This window comes from Manis pentadactyla, chromosome 10, assembly GCF_030020395.1.
Source record: "Manis pentadactyla isolate mManPen7 chromosome 10, mManPen7.hap1, whole genome shotgun sequence".
Taxonomy (NCBI): domain Eukaryota; kingdom Metazoa; phylum Chordata; class Mammalia; order Pholidota; family Manidae; genus Manis; species Manis pentadactyla.
The window spans coordinates 5,928,343-5,946,274 of NC_080028.1; the positions used below are offsets into that span (position 1 = coordinate 5,928,343).

Below are 17,932 nucleotides of genomic sequence, written 5' to 3' on the forward strand. Positions count from 1 at the left end.
TTGTTTTTCAAATATTTTTAATTGTGGTAAAACACAACATAAAATTTACCATCTTAACTATTTTTAAGGGCACTGTTCATATATTAAATACATGCATAATGTTGTGAACCTTTGCTGCCGTCTCCATAACTTTCCATTCTGTAAAACCAACTCCATACCCACTGACCAATAACTCTCCATTCCCGCCCTGCCAGGCCTTGGCGCCCACCTGGAGTTAGGCACTTTTAAACCTCCTTCCCAAACTCAAACACTAAGGTTCCTGTTTTTTTAGAATTAACAGTATTCTACAGAAGCGGGGCCTTTCCACCGCAGTCCTGCTCTCCCACCTCCTGCCGCACCCCACCCCCCTGCCTCCTGTAGTGGGAGCAGGCTCCTGAGCCTAGGGAGAAACAGAGGCCGGGGACGGCCCCCAAATTCCTTTGGGGAAGGAAGAAGAAATCAGAAGGGTTGCAGGTAGGGTGGGACGCAGCCCTGGGGCGGGGTTATCCAGGGGGTGTGTTGGAGGCGGAGGGTCGCGCGGGGATTACAAAGTAACTATCGCTCCAAGAACACAACAGGCTTGTTTACCTCAGTCCTGCAGTCTCTGAAAGCAGAGGCGCGGCAGGGCGCCCCTCCCTCCAGTTTGCCAGCTGCTACCTGGCGGTGACCCCTGACTCCCTCCCCCAGACAGTGAGCGACGCCTACTTGCCTTCAGTGTTCTCCTCTGCGAAACGGGGAGACAGCGCTGATTCCCCATTGCCACCCAGGGCTGCACGGAAGATCAGAGGAGAGAACCATCAACTGTTTAGTAAACTCCAGGCTGAAAGGCGGTCCCTGCGGGCTGTTCTGACCTCCTCTGACTTGCAGATCACATCAAATCCAAGTCCCACAAAGCCTCCGTCCGTCACTAATAGCCACAGGGGGCCTCACAGGCTCTCCTGAGGAGCCTTACAAAATAGGGTCCTCTCTGCACACGCACCGCGCGGATGGAAAGCTGCGACTCACAGCGGAGAAGCGTGGCGCAAGGGTCTCATGGGCCAAAAAGCCCTGAGGCGTAGGGCAGTGCCTCCAGGGGGGGTTTCAGGGCCAGGCACGTAGTAGGTGTTCAATAAACATTAGCAGAACAGATGGAGGAAGGAGGACAGTTTAGGGACAGATGGGGGATAAAGTGCTCAGGGAAGGGGTGGGTGAAAATATTCGCCTTGCAAGGTCCCAAAACAATATGCTCATTAAATGGAGGAGGGGCTGAAAGCCTTTCGAATAAGAATAGGGCCTGTAGAAGGCCTTGGCTTCCTATTAATTGACAGCGGGCCCTGGGTTAGATAGCAAATGACAATAATGACAGTCAAGATGGCCTCCCCACCGTTCAGGTCCCCAGGCCCAGGGCTAAACTTTGTATTATCTCCTCTAATTCTGACAGTTGCCCCATGGGGCAGGAATGGCCATCCCACTGCAGCACCCCCAAAGGGTTGGTGTGCAGACAAGAGAGAACTAGTTCCTGGCTCCATTTTACAGATCGGGAAACTGAGGCTCTGAAAAGGAGACCACTCACTGGAGACCCCCCAGCCCTTGGGCAGCAGAGGCGTTTCAAGCCCAGGTCCTGCAGAGCCCTTTCCTCCGCTCCACAGCTGGCCCCCCAGCCTCCTGGGCCTCCGTTTCCCCTCCTCCATAGGATTCTGTGGCCAGTACCAGCACCACTGGGCCATGAATCCTGCTCTGTAAGAGTCCCCTGTGACCTGGTGGGCCAGGCCCTTCCTTCCCTGGGCACGTCCCTCCTGAGGAGCTGCCTCCGGGGGCCTCTGGGTCCTCCCAGCCCCTCCTGCTGAAGCCAGGACCACCTCTCTCTGTGGTTCAGGGATCTGGTGCCGAGCAGACCCTCCAGCAGCAACTTTGGGCTGCGTTTTGCCCTTGATGCGACTTTTTCTGATCATTTAGTGAGCATGCGTGCCTGGTGCTGCCTCAGCATCCAGCGCCCACCTGGGAACCAGGCAACAGTGCAGGTTTTAAATGGTCCTGTATTTCCATTTGCCTTCCCAGACTTTTGTCCCAGCCTTGAGACACCTTATCTAGGACATCCTCCAACTTTGAGTGTGGCTTCGTGACATCAGGAGGGACCCCTCAAAGGCCCTCGCTGTTCTCTCCTGAGTCGAGCCCGAGCTCCTTGCCAGAAGCTAGAGCAGAGCCCAACGGGCCGGCTCCTCACAGTGGCATTTCACCTTCACCAGCCCAGTGGATGCCTCGTAGGGGTGAGAAGTCACGGCGAACCCGGCAGCCTGGCCATGTTGTGGGGGTCATGTGATGTACCCCTTAAGGTCTCCTGAAGGATGGGTTTTCTCTTCGCCCAGATGAGGGACTGAGCCTCAAGGAGCCTTTTTGGTCCAAGGCCACATAGCCAAGAGATTGGGTGATGGGGACTTGACCCCAGGTCTCTCTGTCCCGCCGGACTTGTGGGTCTGTAGCCAGGCTTCAGGAAGTCTGTGAAGCCCTAAAGCGAAGCAGTTTCGCTTGGCGTATAAGCCTTTGCTAGGGAGGGAAGCTGCAGCCGCTGGGTGAAAACCAGAACCCTGGGCTCACTCAGCCCTGGGTTTGAATTCGGACTCTGCCACCTATAACTGCCTCCTACAGCATCCCAGTGTGGGGCCCGGCACACGGTAGGTGGTCAGTAAACCCAGAGGCTATTATTAAAGGAGTCAGTTAAGAACTGAAGAGTTTGTTATGTTCACAAAAGAAACTGTGTCTTGGAGACGCACCGTCTGTTAAATGAAATAGCACTACACGTCAGTGTGTCCAATACACTCCCACATTTACAACTTCCATGGAAAAATCTGGAAAGAAATGCAGCACTGTAAAATGGGAACATTGGTCATCTCCAGGCATAAAGATAGTAAGTGGTTTAGTTCTCTGCCTTATGTTTTTCTGCATTTTCCAGATTTTCTATACAGATGTGTATTCACTTGGTGATCAGGAAACAAGGAAACTGTGTTTGGTCTCAACTCAGGCCGGAGCTGAGCCAGACACAATGGCAAATGCCTCGCTCGAAGGGAGATCAAACTGGCACAGAAGTACAAAATGGGTCTCAGACAGAAAGTGCTGGGCCTCAGGAGAGGGAAAAGGAGAGAAAACTAAGGGCCTGGAAAGGGCACACACATATCAGGAAAGGCCTCCTGGGGGAGGAGTGTACCTTGGAGAAAGGGCTGATTTCGATTGCAACACAAATGTGTGTTTGGCCCTATGGCTACTAGGGAGCCGTGGAGGGACTTTGAGCAGGCGAGGGCCTAGATCTTTGGGAATTGCAATCCCGTAGCCATGGGAAGGGTATTGGAGGGAAAATGAGTGCCCAGGCTCCTGAGTGGGGGCATCCAAGCCACCATCCACTTGGTGGAAGGGCCCGGCTGTCCCCTCCCCTCACAGCCACCCTGGGGCACCTCCTTCATGTTGCCTCCTGCCCGCCCCGCCCCCACCGCGCTGTGCTGTGCGCTAGAGAGGCCCGCTGTGGACAGAGCTGGTGGGAAGCTGCGGGGACCTGCATCCCCACTTTCCCAGCCAGGAGACAGGCTCAGAGAGGCCAGCTGAGCTGCGGGGTGCAGGCGTGGGTAGTGGGGGCTGGGAGGGGGCCTCCCTTCCCAGCTGTGTGGGCTTGAACACAGCCTAACGCACTGGAGCCTCAATCTCCCTCACTTTCGGGGAAATGGGGACGTATCACCCAACTCAGGCAGCATGAGGGTAGAAGCAATGCCCAAAGACCGTCCTCACTGACCCAGGTCACCCAGTGGTGGGTGGGCGGGGCTGATGCCCCCTTCTTGCCTTGCTTGCGTTCTCTTCCTTCTTCTCTTGCCTATTTATTTACAAACGTGTTTATTTGTCTGTTGTCTGACTCTGCCCCTCACTGAGACCAAGCCAGATATGGTTGGTTCACTGCTCACACAGCCTGTGCTCAGTCGATACCTGCTGGGCAGCCGTGTGACAATGAGCACCCTGGGGCCAACGCAGCCATCTCCTGTCACCCAGATTATTCTCTGCCTTGAGCAGAACATTTTAAAGTAGCTTTCAGGGCAGCTCCCAGCTTCCCTTCTTCAAGGGAGCGGGAGGGGAGGTGCCCTGGGAGCGGCTGTACATATTCACCCCAGTGTCTGTGGATCTGTGGGGGGCAGTGGAGGCATTCACAAGAAGCCTGTGGAGGTTGGTCTCCCTTGGGGTCTGGTGACAAGACCTTCCAAGGAGAAGGAGGTGAATCTTTGTTCCGTGCAGAGCTTCCCCTGGGCACTGCGTCCAGAGACCAGGATCAGGCCAGCCCTGTCTGGACTCTACACAGGTCAGGGCAGGGCTGTGTGACCCATGCAGCCAAGGAGGCACCAGAGAAGGAGGTCCTGAAGTCCAGGCTGTGGGGTGGCTGCAGCTCTTGGCCTCTCTGAAAACTCCTGGGATCTGCAGGGATGGCAGACGGAGGCCAATGCCAGAACCTGCACTGGTGGGTCTTCAGCGGGGGGCCGGTGCAGATGCAGGAGCGATCGGGGGGATTGGGCTGGGGTCCCTGGTGCCCAGAGCCTGGAGCCAGACACTTCTCTAGGCCCTGGGGAGGCCTCTGGGGACAAGAGTCAATGGTAGTAAGATGATTTTTGAAAGTCAAGGCTGGTTCTCAGGTGCTTGAGTAACATCTTGGAAACCTAGCGTGGCTGGGTGGGTCACTGCAGCTGCCCTGTCCCTCAAATCTCCCCCGAGGCTTTGGCGGGAACCTTCTCACAGCCACGAATACGCAGAAGCATTTCTGCCCCTTTGACCAGCTGGAGTCCTCCACCTGTCGCAAAGCCAGGGCCCAAGGCCTGCAGCACAGCCCCACCTTGGGGGGCGATGGAGCTCCCGGGCCCCTCCCGGCGTCAGGCCAGCAGGTCAGCTTCACTCATCTCCCCAGGCCTCCCAGTCTCCCACCTCAGCTGGTGGCAGACTCTGTCCTTGCAGGTGCTCAGGCCGAAGACCTGAGTGTCCTCCACTCCCTTTCTCTCGTGCCCCTCTCCTTGAATGACAGCACAGCTGCCTGAGTAATGCGTTTAAGATGAGACTCAGATTGCGTGCCTCTGCTGCCCAAGTCCTCCTGGGGCTCTCTGTCTTACACAGAAGAAAAGCCAAAGTCCTCAAAGCCTTACATAATCTAGCCCAATGTTATTTTGTTGGCCTCACTTCTATTACTTTCTTTATTTCATTCCAGCTATTCCGCAGACAGGTTCGTGGCTGCCTCAGGACCTTTGCAACGGCTGTTTCCTCTGCCTGGATTGCTTGTCCATTAGCTGTCTGCAGGCTCATCCTCTCATTTCCTCGAGTCTTGGCTCAAATGTCACCTTCCCAGCAAGGCCTTCCCTGACAATCCCATTTAACACTGCAGTCCTTGGTTCCCTGGAATTCTCCATTACCATGTCCTGCATTTATTACCTCTTAAATCTGCTCTAGTTCTTAGCTTTGTTTATCTGTCTCCCCCAGCTGGCGCATAAGCTCCATGAAGGCAGGAATCTTCATATTTTTTCCCTTTTCTCACTGCTGTATTCCCTGAGCCTAAAACAATGCCTGACATATAGCAGGCATTCAAAAAGTATGTGCTGAAGAAACTAATAAAATACAAATGGCTGTAAAAAGAATGAAATGGCCTTCACCTTCAGGGGTACTTACAGAAATGCAATTGAATATATTGATGAGATCCCTTTTCACCCCACAGGGAACATTTCAAAAGCTCATGGTAACCGAGTAACCGAGTAACTGAGTAAGGACGGGCAGTGGAGAAGCCACCTTTGGCCTTCCAGATACACGGGCATGTGCATGGGCTCCGTGGTCACCCCCAGATCCCCAGCACCTGGGCCAGGGCCTGGCACAGAGTAGGTGTTCCGTAAAAATTGGTGGCATGAACACATGAATAAATGAATCTTTCTGGAAGAGAATTTGGCAATTTAGAACAAAAGAACTAAGAATGTGTGTTCCTCTGGGCCAACAATCCCGGTTTCGGGAATTTTCTTGAAACCATAATTAGGCTAATTTACACAGATGTGTGTACAAGAGTGTTTACTGCACCTTATCCATTCACTAATTCCTGCACCCACCAAGTGCTGGGAAGACAGCAGCAGACAGACAAGTTTTCTGCTCTTAATAAGTGTATTGCCTAGGGAGCAGGGGAGATGGATAAACAAGAGAAAATCAAATATGGGAAACAACCTAAATATCCATCAGCAGGGGGCAAAGAATGCTATCCACACAGACATTCAAAGTCCAAGGTGGATCTACATGGGCCAGATGCAGAAAGGTGCCAACAGACAGGCTGTGTTTGGTGAGAAAAAAGGTTATAGACTAAGAAGTAGAATATGGAGTTGATTTCAGATGAAAAATACTTTTCATTTGCCTTGAAAGGTCTGTAAGGAACAAACTGGAAGGTCAAGAGTGGTTCACATGTGGTCTTTTCTTTCTCTCGTGCATTATTTACCACCTTGGCAATGAACATGGATTATGTTTCTGGCCATAAAACAAAAACTTTTTTATAGACATGGCGAGTGAAAGAAGCCAGACACAGAGACAACACGCTGTGTGATTCCATTTATATGAAGTTCAAGAACAGGCAAAACTAATCTATGGTGATAGAGGTAAGGCCAGTGGCTGCCTCTCAAGGTGGGGGTGGGTACTGGCTGGGAAGGCGCACGAGGGAACTCGGGGGTGATACGGATGGTGGTCGCAGGGGCGGTACCTATGTAAGCATGCGTTGAGCTGAACACTAAGATCCGTGCTCTTTCTGGTGTGTAAATTAGAACTCGATACTACAAAATAACATTAAACAAAACAAAACACAGTGGATCAGGCTCGAAACAGTCCAGAGTGAGGATTTTCAATAAGACCCAGATATATGGTTGCCAGGAGTACTTGGCAGGCCGAGCCCGTGGTGGAAGCAGAGAGGACAGCTTTGCTGGTGACAAGGACTGTAGCACAACTGAGACAGGAGCAGTGCACTGCCAAGCACGTTACAGCGGCTTCACCAGCCAGGCCACTGAGCTCAATGCCACAATAATTTCAGAGACAAGCGTCGGGCCAATAAACCAAATGGCCCGTGTGACCGAAATAACCTAATCTCATGGAGCCTGTCAGGAGGACGGAGAGCAGGCCTCCGCTCCATCAGACAATTCCAGGAATCTGGGGTCAGAGAGGAGGTGATATCTGCTCCTGAAGCATTGTGGAGGCCTCAGGCAGCCAGCCGTGGACATCCTGCAGTGATGGCTACTACTGTCCCCTGCCTGGAGCAGGTTCAAGGCCCCAGGTTATCGCTCAAGTCAGGTCTGGCGGAGGGAGCAGGCCCGTGGGGGTGCGGACAGGAAGGAGCCCTGGCTCTGCAGACTCTGCTTTCACCCAGAAAAATAACATCCCCTCTGACAGCTGAGGTTATCAGCGTGATGACAGGGCTTTTCAAAACAATGAAGCAGGCCTGGCAGCTCATGCAGCCTGCACTCCACTCGACAGGGATGGGCTGGCCGCTGCTGTCCACACCTCAGCTCTGGGAGATGGGGTGCCCTGCAAAGGTGCTCTCCTGGCCTGGTTTTCCTGGTCTGTGAGCTCCAGGAGGGTAGGGCCTGGGTGCACTGCCCCGCACCCCCCGCAGTGGATCCTCAGTAGATGTCTGTTTCACAGATGGGTGAATTTCCCCTTCAGCATCCCTTTTCACCCTGACAACAATCGTAGGGCATAAGCACTGAGGAGGAAACTGGGGACAGGCAGCTGAAGTGGAGCGCTGAGGCCAGGCCCCGTATCTCCCCCCGGGCCCCAGGTTCCCTTCTCACCCGGCTCACGGCAGCCTTCTCTGACCCCTCTTCCCCTGTCTTGAAGGATGAGGAGCAGCACCCCAGGAGACTACAGCAGTTTTGAATTTTTTTCTCTCATGGGAAATAATTTATTATTTTTTTAAGTTCTTTTGTTGTATCCTTTTCTCTGCCCTTGTATGTACTATGTCCCCACTAATAATGAAGGAAATGCAAATATGAGCAACAATGATACTGCCTAACAATTAAGTTTGATAACACACAGTGCTGGCCTGGGGAGCCCTGTGTCCTTGGGCACCAGCACTGGGGATGCACATAGATGCAGCCTGTCAGGAGGGCAGCCTGGTAAATATCTCAAAATGCGCATGTTCTTTGACCCAGACATTGCGCTGGGACATTCTGGAAGCAGTGGTATGTGCCATGTGCCAAGGTACAAAGGTCGGAAACTGGAAGTGTGGGCCACTGACAGAAAAGGCTAGTCCGGCTCTTTGCCTGGGAAGGAAGGGACTGCCAGTCAGGCCAGGAGGCAGGACGTGTGTCCCACGGGGACAGGGCTGAGTGCTCAGTGAGCCTCGGGAGCTGCAGGGAAAGCCCGCAGCCCGTGAGGCCCTCAAGCATTTATTTCTCCTTCCCTGTAATCTGCTGTGCATTGTGAGCCCATTTCACAGATGGGGAAGCTGACTTCAGAGAGGTTCAGCAACAGGCCCAAAGCCATACCGCAAAAAACACTCAATTTGAACTCAGGTATATCTGACTCTCAGTTTCAAGGTCATGTGCTAGTTCATTCCCAAACCTCCTGGTGGCGTCTACTCTGAGCCAGGGGGCTCAGGGACACCAGGCATCTAAAGCCCCTGCACTCAGGGCACTCAGCCTCTGGAAGGGATGCATTTTCTCGCCCAAGGCTGGGCAGGGCTGTTTCTCCCATCTCCTTACCATCTCCCTGCTCCCTGCTTGCCTGTCCATCTGTTTGCTCCCTACTCCCTCAGTCTATAAACTCTTCTGATACAGTTTGGGGAGTGAGGTGTAAAGGGTGTGGGGGCTGCGGTGGGGGGGGTTGGGCTCATTAAATTTCGGCCTGTCACCTTGCAAGTTTGTTTCGTTAAATTTCATCTTGGCAACAGTACAGCAAGGCAGGTGCACGGGCCCTTCATGATGGAGAAAGGAGGCCCAGGAGCCCAGAGGGCTGAGCCCAGGCCTGGATTCAAACCTTTTCTTCCAAGAGAGTAGCCCCAGGGCTGGGAGAAGGCTGGGGAATGCAGGGGCACCAGCGCATGGGGAGCTGTGCTTTGCATGGTGCTTCCCCATCCTTACTGGTCACCTTCCATGGTGAGGACTATGCAGGCTCTGGGGCACAGAGATGAGCAGACCCAGGCAGGTAGGAAGCAGACAGGAGACTGGCCAGTCCCATGAGATGAGCTCCCTGAACCCCCTTACCTACACCCCCACTTGGCCTCCAACGGTCACAGTACACACACACCCTCACACAAACACACCCGCCACCCCCCACTGACTGTCCACAGCTGGCTTGCCTGTAGCTACGGGAGAAAGAGCATTCAGCGGTCATGGCCCAAATCCCCTCTGATACCTGTGGGCTCCTTCTGTCCCATGGTGCAACCAGCCCTGGCAGTACTGAGGGGGATGGGACAAGAGTGTATGCATTTAGCTCAGCGCTCCGGTCCTGAGCCTTACTGCGCATGGGGGGTGGTAGGGAGCAGGGGTGTTTGTGCAGGATCCCGGCACTCCGGAAGGTCTGACCTGTCTCCAGTGGCTCGTGTGTCTGTGCTGAGGCCTTTAGCAGGGGGACGGCAGGGAGCAGACTTCCCACGAATCTGAGATTTGTCTAGTAGAGAACACACACACACACACACACACACACACACACACACACACACACACAGCCTGTGATCATTCATCTGAGTGCTTCTCTCTCGTGAATAATGAAAAATAACAACAATGGAAACCGCCCCCTGTGCCTGGCTCCTTGCTGAACTGTCCCAGCATTATGCATTATCTCATTGATCTCACAGCTCCCAAGCTGCTTCTATTTTAAAGAGGGTTGGGGCACAGAGAGGTCAAGTATTCAAATCCTCGGCTTAGTAGGGAGGAGGCTTTCCAAAATCTAAATTGGTTCTTTTGTCATTGTTCTTCCTCCACCACTTACTGAACACCTACTTAGCTTCACCTGGTGGCGGGTCTGACACCTGGGACAGCCACCCCCCTCCCCCCCGACCCACACCAACGGCTGGGGACAGTGGGGGAGCCCAGCTTGAGGGTGAAGGGGTTGGGTCCCTGTGGGCACAGAAAGGGATGAGAAGGAGGGGCAAGGGAGGGGGTTGGAAACTGGGCTCCCGCGCAGAAACGGTCCATCCAGCTGGCTGTTCTTTGAGGAACAGGTGAGGAGCAGCCTCCCACCTGGGCATTGAAGGTTCTTTCCAGACTGTAATGCGGGAGATGTGCGCACGCGCAGCTGTGCGCGGGGCGGGGAGGTTTGGTGGGGGGCGGTGTTTTCACGTCCCAAGGGCAGTCTCAGGTCTCCCCTTGCGACCCTCGTGAATTGTCTCCAGCCTCTGCTGGGTCCGAGAGCCCCCGGGGCACGTAGCTGGGACTAGGCAGATATGGCATTATGACCCGGGTATCCCCAAAGCCTGTGCGTTTACTCTGCATGCAGCCACCGCGTGCCAGCGCTGACCTGGGGGCGGGGGGAGGAGGAGGCCGGCCCCCCACAGTCCAGGCTCCCGGACAGGACCCCACGGCCCTCCGAGCCCTCTGGCTACACCTGGGCCGGTTCCCTCCGCTGCGTAGGGCCTGGGCCCCAGGTCAGGAGGTCGGAAACCGAGGCGCCCAGGTTGGTGTTCTGCCCAGGGTGGCACCGCCCGCGAGCTGGCGGACCGAGGGTGGAAGCCAGGCCCGCGGGCCCCCTAACCAGGAGCGCTCGCTGCGGGAGGGGGTGCAGCTCTGGGAGCGCAGCCCCGCACGGCCGGGGACGGGCAGGGACGGGTCTAGTAGGGGCCTGGCCCCGAGAAGACCCACAGCGGCTGGGCAGGGAAGGAGGATGCGACGGACGAAACCTGGCGCCGAGGGAGTGACGTGCGGAGGCCGGCAACGCGCCGGGAGAGCCGCGATCCCGCCGGCCTGCGTGTATTCCGCCCGCTCGCTCGCCCTGGTCGGCGTGTTTGTCCCCGCGCTCCCTGCCCCTCTCCCCAGCGGGGTGGGCCTGGTTCCCACTGCAGCCACGCCTGGGACCGGCGCCCAGCGATTATTTGTGAAATGAATGAATGTTTTCCAGTGGTGGTCACGACCCCCTAAGCAGAGCTCACTAGGCGCTGTCCCCCACCCTTGGGACGGGAAGGGGCTGCTGCTGAGAGGGCTCCTTCCCGCGGGCCTCCTGCTTCCCACTCCTGGTGTCCTCACCCATTTCTGAGCCCCCAGGGACTCCACTCCTTTGGCACCAGGCCAGGCATCCTGCAGTCCTCCTTCCCCCAGAAATGGGTGTGACAAGGCCCAAGGTGGGTCCCGGTGTCCAGTACCCACCCCCAATCCCTAGTAGGTACTCAGTCTGGACCCAGTACTCTCACCATCAAGGCCAGTGTCTGGTCTCCAGGCAGCAAGGGGCCAGGGCGTGGGTGCTGGAGACTTGGGTAAGCCAGGGCCCGAGGGTGGCCCTGGAGCTGCTGGAGGCCCCGAGGGTGGGCAGTGGCTGGTGCTGCCTGGCTGTAGGGCAGGGCCTGCTGGCCTGCGAGAGCCTGGGCTGGGGGGCAAGTGCCATAGTAGCATGTGGCACCACTGGAGGTTCAGGCCTCAGGGAACAACGGGCACGGGCTTTTGGTTGGCACCTCGACAGTGGCAAGCGGGCCTCAGCGGCAGAAAGTCAGGAGGGGCATTTGGTGCCATCACAACTGAACTGCTAATGGGCTTTTTGGCCTTGGGCAAGTTATTCACTCCCTTCAATCCTCAGATTCCATATTTCACAAGTGGATATACCCTACCCAATAGGATGGCTGAAAATAACAAGTGTCCACCAGGACGTAAAGAAATTGGAACCCTTGTGTCCTGTTGGTGGGATTGCAAAATGGTGCAGCCACTATGGAAAACACTATGGCAGTGCCTCACAAATTAAACCCAGAATTATCTAAGTGGGATCCAGCAATCCCACTTCTGGGCATGTATCTAAAAGTATCCAAAGCAGGATTTTGAGCAGATATTTGTACACCCATGTTCATAGTAGCACTATTCACAATAGCCAACATGTGGAAACAACTCAAATGCCCATCAACTGATGAATACATAAGCAACAGTTTGGTCTGTACATATAATGGAACATTGTTCAGCCTTAAAGAGAGAAATTCTGTCACATGCTACAGCAGGGATGAATCTTGAGATTATGTTGAGTGAAATAAGCCAGTCACCAAAGACAAATACTGCATGATTCCACTTATATAAGGTATCCAGAGTAGTTAAATTCATAGGGACAGCGGGATGGTGGTTGCAGGGGCTGAACGGGAGGGGTGTTGGGAAGTTATTTAATGCTTAGAGTTTCAATTTTGTAAGAGGATAGAGTTCTGGAGATTGGTTACACAACAATGTGAATGTACGTAACACAACTGAACTGTATACTTAAAAATAGCTAAGATGTCAAATGCTATGTTGTGTGTATTTTGCCCCAATTTTAAAGAAAGTAGGGTAAAGCCACAGAATGGGCAGGGTTCTGGGGAGGGTTCTTAGGGTGGTGTCTGGCAGGCAGCAGGACCAGCTTCAGACCTGGGCAGCTATGCAGGATTCCCACTTGCAGACCTGCCCGACAGTTGGTTTAATGCTGGTGTAGCTATATAAAAATTCTTAGTAATTTTGAACGGGGGTACCTGCATTTTCATTTCGTATACCCAGCCCCTCAAATTGTGAGCTATTTCTGGCCCCCAGCCAATATGAGCCAGTGGTTCTTAGTAAAAAAGACACTGGGACGGACTTTGTCACCAACTTTGTGTGAGAAGCTCTCAGTGAAGGGAGGTGCCGTGGTGGGACTGGAGAAGGGCATGAGGGCCACATGGTGACAGCACTGTTCTCTGGGGACTGAGGTGTAGGGGCCACCTGCCCTGGAAGGAGATGTCCACAGACGACAGAGGCTGGGAAGGGGCTGGGGCCAGATGGACCCAAGATGGGGCCCTGACCACACCCAAGTTGATATTTCAAGTCTCCCTCGGCAACACTGGTCCCAAGCAGAAAGCCCTGGAAACTACCCGTTGCAGGTAGGTCTCATCCTTGAGTGTTTACTGAACACCTACTATGAGCCGGCAGTGCAAGGCCCTTCATCTGTGTGACCTTCCTGTCCTCATTTACCTTCTCGGTATAAGGTGAGAGCACGGAGGCCCAGAGCCATGGAGGGACTTGGCATGGCGGGACAGAGGCAGCAGTGAGGGGTGAGCGGGTCAGGCTCCAGATTAGCGCTGGCTTCACCAGATGACCCTGAGTGTGAGTGATGAGGGGCCGAGAGAGTTACACCGGCCTTGGCCAGGGTTGTGGTGAGGCTTCCCCTGAGCAAAGCTCAGAGCATCACCTAGAAGATGCACCAGTCTCTTCAGAGGGTGGCTCTTTATTTTCCAGGGAGGCAGTAGTGTGAACGGTCAGGTTTCCTGGGTTCAAATCCAGGCTCTGACGCTTAAGGAGTTCCACAAATCTGTACAACTTTTTTTATTGATGAAATTAAATATATATATATTTTGTAATACAGACCTAATAAGAATTATTATTCCATTTAATTAGGGTTCAAAGTTAGTGTGTTTCTTACTATCAAATGAATTGCAAATGGTCATGGGTAGAAACCATCCTTAGCCTTCCTGAGCTGTAAAAAACAGGCTTCCTGCGGGCTGGATGTGGCCAGCGGTTTGCTGACTCCCGACTACTAAGTGTATTAACAGTACTAATTGTTTACTTGGAGTTCAATTCTCCTTCTACTGAACTCTGTGTCTTTGTTGTTGGTCTTCTTTAATATTTTTGACTGAGTGCCTGAACTTTCTCTTTCATGAACTATTCTCATGAGAAAATGGACAGAAAGTTTATGTCCCCCCAAAATTCATATCCCCAAGGTGATATTAGGTGATCAGCCTTTGGGAGGTGATTAGGTCATGAGGGTGGGTCCCTCATGAATGACATTAGTGACGGTACAAATGACCCCAGAGAGCCCCCTTGCCCTTTCTGCCAAGTGGGAACACAGCAAAGTGACCATCCCTGAACCTGCTGGTGTCTTGATCCTGGATTTCTCAGCCTGCAGAACTGTAAGAAATAAATCTGTGGTGTTAAGGAGGCACCCAGTCCCTGGTGTTTTGTTTTGGCAGCCTGAGCAAGCTAGGACACATGGCTTCAGCCCAGAGGACTGTTTGCTCTCTAGGAAATTGACCAGTAACCCATTAATTAACCTTCTGGCCAAGTGTGCATGTGTACGTCTTCCGACACTCCCTCCTGCTTCTGATCTCAGGGTCATTCGAGTGGCTTGCTCAGGAGACTCACCTTCTTGGTAAGGAGTATTTGTCCTTATTGTTATTGGGGTTGTCCCATTCGTTTGTTCTTATTTCATCTTTCAGGAATTGCTTATTGTTTGGTCTATTGAGAATATTTCCTCTAGTTTCCCAGTTAAGGTCATAGATTTATAGCAGATGGTCACTTATGCAGAAAACCAAATCTGGAAACTGATCCTTTCTGGATTAAGACTATTTCTGTTATTTAAATATCTTAACACCAGAAGAGACTAATGGTCTTGAAAAGAACTTACCAACATATTATATTTTCACAGTTTCAATTCAAGCTCTTTATAAAATATTACCCTTCAAACATACAAACTGGGACCTGCCTTACCTTGTGCTATGATGTCACCACATCATGTCTCCCACTGTGCTCTGTGTCACTCTACCCACGGGAACTACCTCATACGGGCAATTGGTCTTGCCCTGCCTTTTGGATCTACCAGCACCAGTGATAATTCGGTACAGTAAATCAATCCTCAGCGACTACCAAGGCCTGACTTAGAAACAGATGATCTTAAGACAAAACATTTTAGAGCAATTCCTTTATTTTGTAAGCTTTTGGTATTTGGATTCCTGGATGATTAATCTTCTATTGTATTTTTCTTTTCTTCTGCCTTCTCAGTAAGATTTTGGAATGTGGAGAAATATGTATGTTTGGTCTGCCAATTCAAAATTGAAAAATGTTTATTTTTAAACTTTATTTTATTGAAGCTTAAAAAAATACTTTCATGCTACTAAAATTCAGACAGTAAAAAATATAGGCTGTAAAAAGAAAAGTGCCTTCTAGTGCAACTTCCAAAGAGGTCTCCTAACAGTACTGTGCATATTTTTTTAAAAATGTTAATGCTTCTTAAATTACATTTAATGCATATACATACAACATTTAAAAATCATACAAACAGTTGTGAAACTTGCATTTTTCATTTAATATATCCTGTGTCTTTTCCAGGTAGATCCACCTTATCTCTTTGAACAGGTAAACACTATTTCATTAAATTGGTGAACTTGAATTTAGTTGACCGAAAGCTGCATGTCTACCAACAGTGGATGCGAGTGCCTTTTTTCCATAGCCTTTCTAACATTAGTTGTAACTGTACTTTAAATGTTTACCAATTTAGTCAGTAAAAAATACCTCATTAAAAATGTGAATATTATTAATTTTGAGTGATTTGGACATTTTTTCACATTTTATTTACCACTCTTTACATATTCTTTATCCTTCTGTGATTTGTGGCTCCATCTCTTCTGCCAAATTAACTTTTTTCCTTATGGGTCTGTGCAAACTCCTTGTTTATTTTGGATATTAACTCATCCATATATGATAGGATTTTTTGTCATATATGATGCACATATTTTCAGCTTATTATATAACTTGCTGATTCAGTGTTTCTGGCCTCTTACAAGTTACATTTTAACAATTTGTGAGCCTGGGTCTTTCTAGGAACAATAGGAAACTGAGATGTTATGCAGGAAAAAAACAGATTTTAGCTAAAGTAAAACTAAAAACACTAAAACACTGAAGTTATTTTGATGGCGATGGAAAGCCCTTGAAGTTTGTTTAAATTTAACCTAGATTTCTATGAGACTAGCACTGAGTCTCAATTTCTCCTGGGACTACCTAGCCCCCAGTTGATTCTTCACATTGCCCAGAACTTTTCCTACTGTTTGCTCTGTGATGTTGGTCTCCGCCCACTGGTGGTACCCAAGCCTTCTGGTATTTTGGCTGCTGGTATTTTTGGTGATGCTCTTTGGAATGACATATATGCCACACAAGGTAGGCGAATGTGGTAAGACATATTAAATGCTTTCCTAGGTGCTATTCACCAGGAATTTAAAATCTTTTCCACCTCTGAGAGATGGAAATCATTATTCCGTTTTCTCTGGAAATAAATGATAATGAAGAGGCAGGGATCTAGAATGTCTCAGAACAGGCATGTATCCTTTTCAAGCCCCCTAAATGCACTTTTACGGCTGACGGACGTTGGAATAGATACTCCTTTATTAAGAATTACTTCAGCAACAATTTGAGCAACTCCTATGTTCTATGCCAAGAGCCTCTGAAATACAATCTTTCAGTGTAGGTGCTGTTGTCCCTAGTTCATAGAGGAGGAAACTGAAGCTCAGAGAAGTCAGGTGACCTGCCTAAAGCCATGAAGTTAGTAGATTTTGGAGGTGGAGTCAATCCAGGTCTGGCTTCAGTTTTAAATTTCTCACCAGGCCAGGCTGCTTCTTCCTAACAGAAAGAGTTTACAAAATACAGTTTGAGGAACTACACCTGTCCCACGCTCGGGGAACACGTCACAAATGAAGTGACCTTTGGGTAGGACACTTAATACTTGCTGAGCGCAGCATGTCATGTTATGCTAACAATAACCCTAGGAGGCAGATGCTACCAACAGGGCCGATTTTACACATACGGAAGCTGAGCAGCAGCGGGGACGAGGAGCGGACGGAGATCCCATCCCAGGCCACAGGGGAGCCCAGCCTGGGGATCTGGACACGCCCCTGGAGAGCTTGACCCCGGAAGCAGTCGCGGCACCTGCGGCCGCGTCTTCGGTTGCCAGGGCGCCTTTCCGGAAGTAGAGCGCGGCGCGGCGGGCTGGTCCGCGGAGCCCGGGCGACGTCCTCCTGCCTGCGGCGGAGTGGGGCTGGAGGCGGGGCCGGGGCGCGGCGCGGGGCCGCCCTGCTTCGCGCTGCTTGGTGCTTCTCCGCGCTCTGTGCCCAGAGGTGAGGCCCCGCGGACTCCCGGACCCGGGGTGTGGCCGTGCGCGGGTGGGCCAGTGCGCATGCGCGAGCGGGTGTGGGCCACCGGCGGCTTAGAGGTTGCTCCCTGGACCTCGTCCTCAGGAAACCTGCGCTGACCACCGTGCCCCTCTTACTCCTCCGAGTTCCTATGACTTACTTTGTGCCGCCCGATCGTTGTAACTGCATTCTCTATATTATCGGTTATTCCGGAATTTCGTGTTCCTAGGCTTGTCCCATTCATTAGCAATCTGTATTGGTTTCTCTTGGCATCTTGCGGGGTACCCGTGGCGAGAGCTCTGGGCAGGGCACAGACTCGTGTTTCCCGCCCTGCTGCCCTCTCTGGGGGACTGGACCTAGGCTTTTCCCCTCCCTATTTACCCATCAGTTAAAGGGGGCGGAAGTCGGACGTAGTCCTCCCCCATAGAGTAGCTGAGGCATTACAGGGCATTCATTTTAGAAGTGCAAGTCTTATCTTTGTGAACTGTTTAGGGTTTGCAAAGCGGTTCTTTGTTCGGGTTGTGGCAAGTACAATACGATTGGCCCTGCCCTGCGCTCAAGGAGCCGGTAAACTATGGAGCATGACAGTGTCACCCAGTGGGGGTGTGGAGATGGACAGTGGCAATACAGTTAGCTACTCACCGCACGCAGGTGAAGTTGTCATTCGCATTATTTATTTTTTTGACAATGGCGTTTTTTTCCTTTTTGAAGAAGACTAGCTGTAAAAGAAACCAGATGCCCTAGAATCCCGGCCTGGCAGGGACTGAGTTGAAAGTGATAACGATCAAGAGTGTCTGGGGTGGTGGGAACAGGGGCAGAGAGAGCTTCCGTTTTGATGGGTAGACCCCGAAGAGTGAAAAAAAAACCTTGAATGTAAGTTCTTCCCCCCACTTGCCTTTCTCCTGAAAAGTGTCCTGG

The 17,932-nt window shown here is 51.8% G+C and overlaps 1 protein-coding gene across 6 annotated transcripts in view; it reads left to right on the top strand.

Annotated features, from left to right (window-relative positions):
* Positions 1-16,841: 16,841 nt before the first annotated feature.
* TTLL1 (TTL family tubulin polyglutamylase complex subunit L1) overlaps positions 16,842-17,932 on the top strand; it is a 30,247-nt gene continuing 29,156 nt past the window's right edge. For 3 of the 6 annotated variants that reach the window (XM_057486303.1, XM_057486304.1, XM_057486305.1), the window contains exon 1: positions 16,842-16,999. The gene's annotated coding sequence lies outside the window, so the exon portion shown is untranslated. The remainder of the gene's footprint in view (positions 17,000-17,932) is intronic. The other 3 variants (XM_057486301.1, XM_057486302.1, XM_036931476.2) reach the window with 2 other exon arrangements.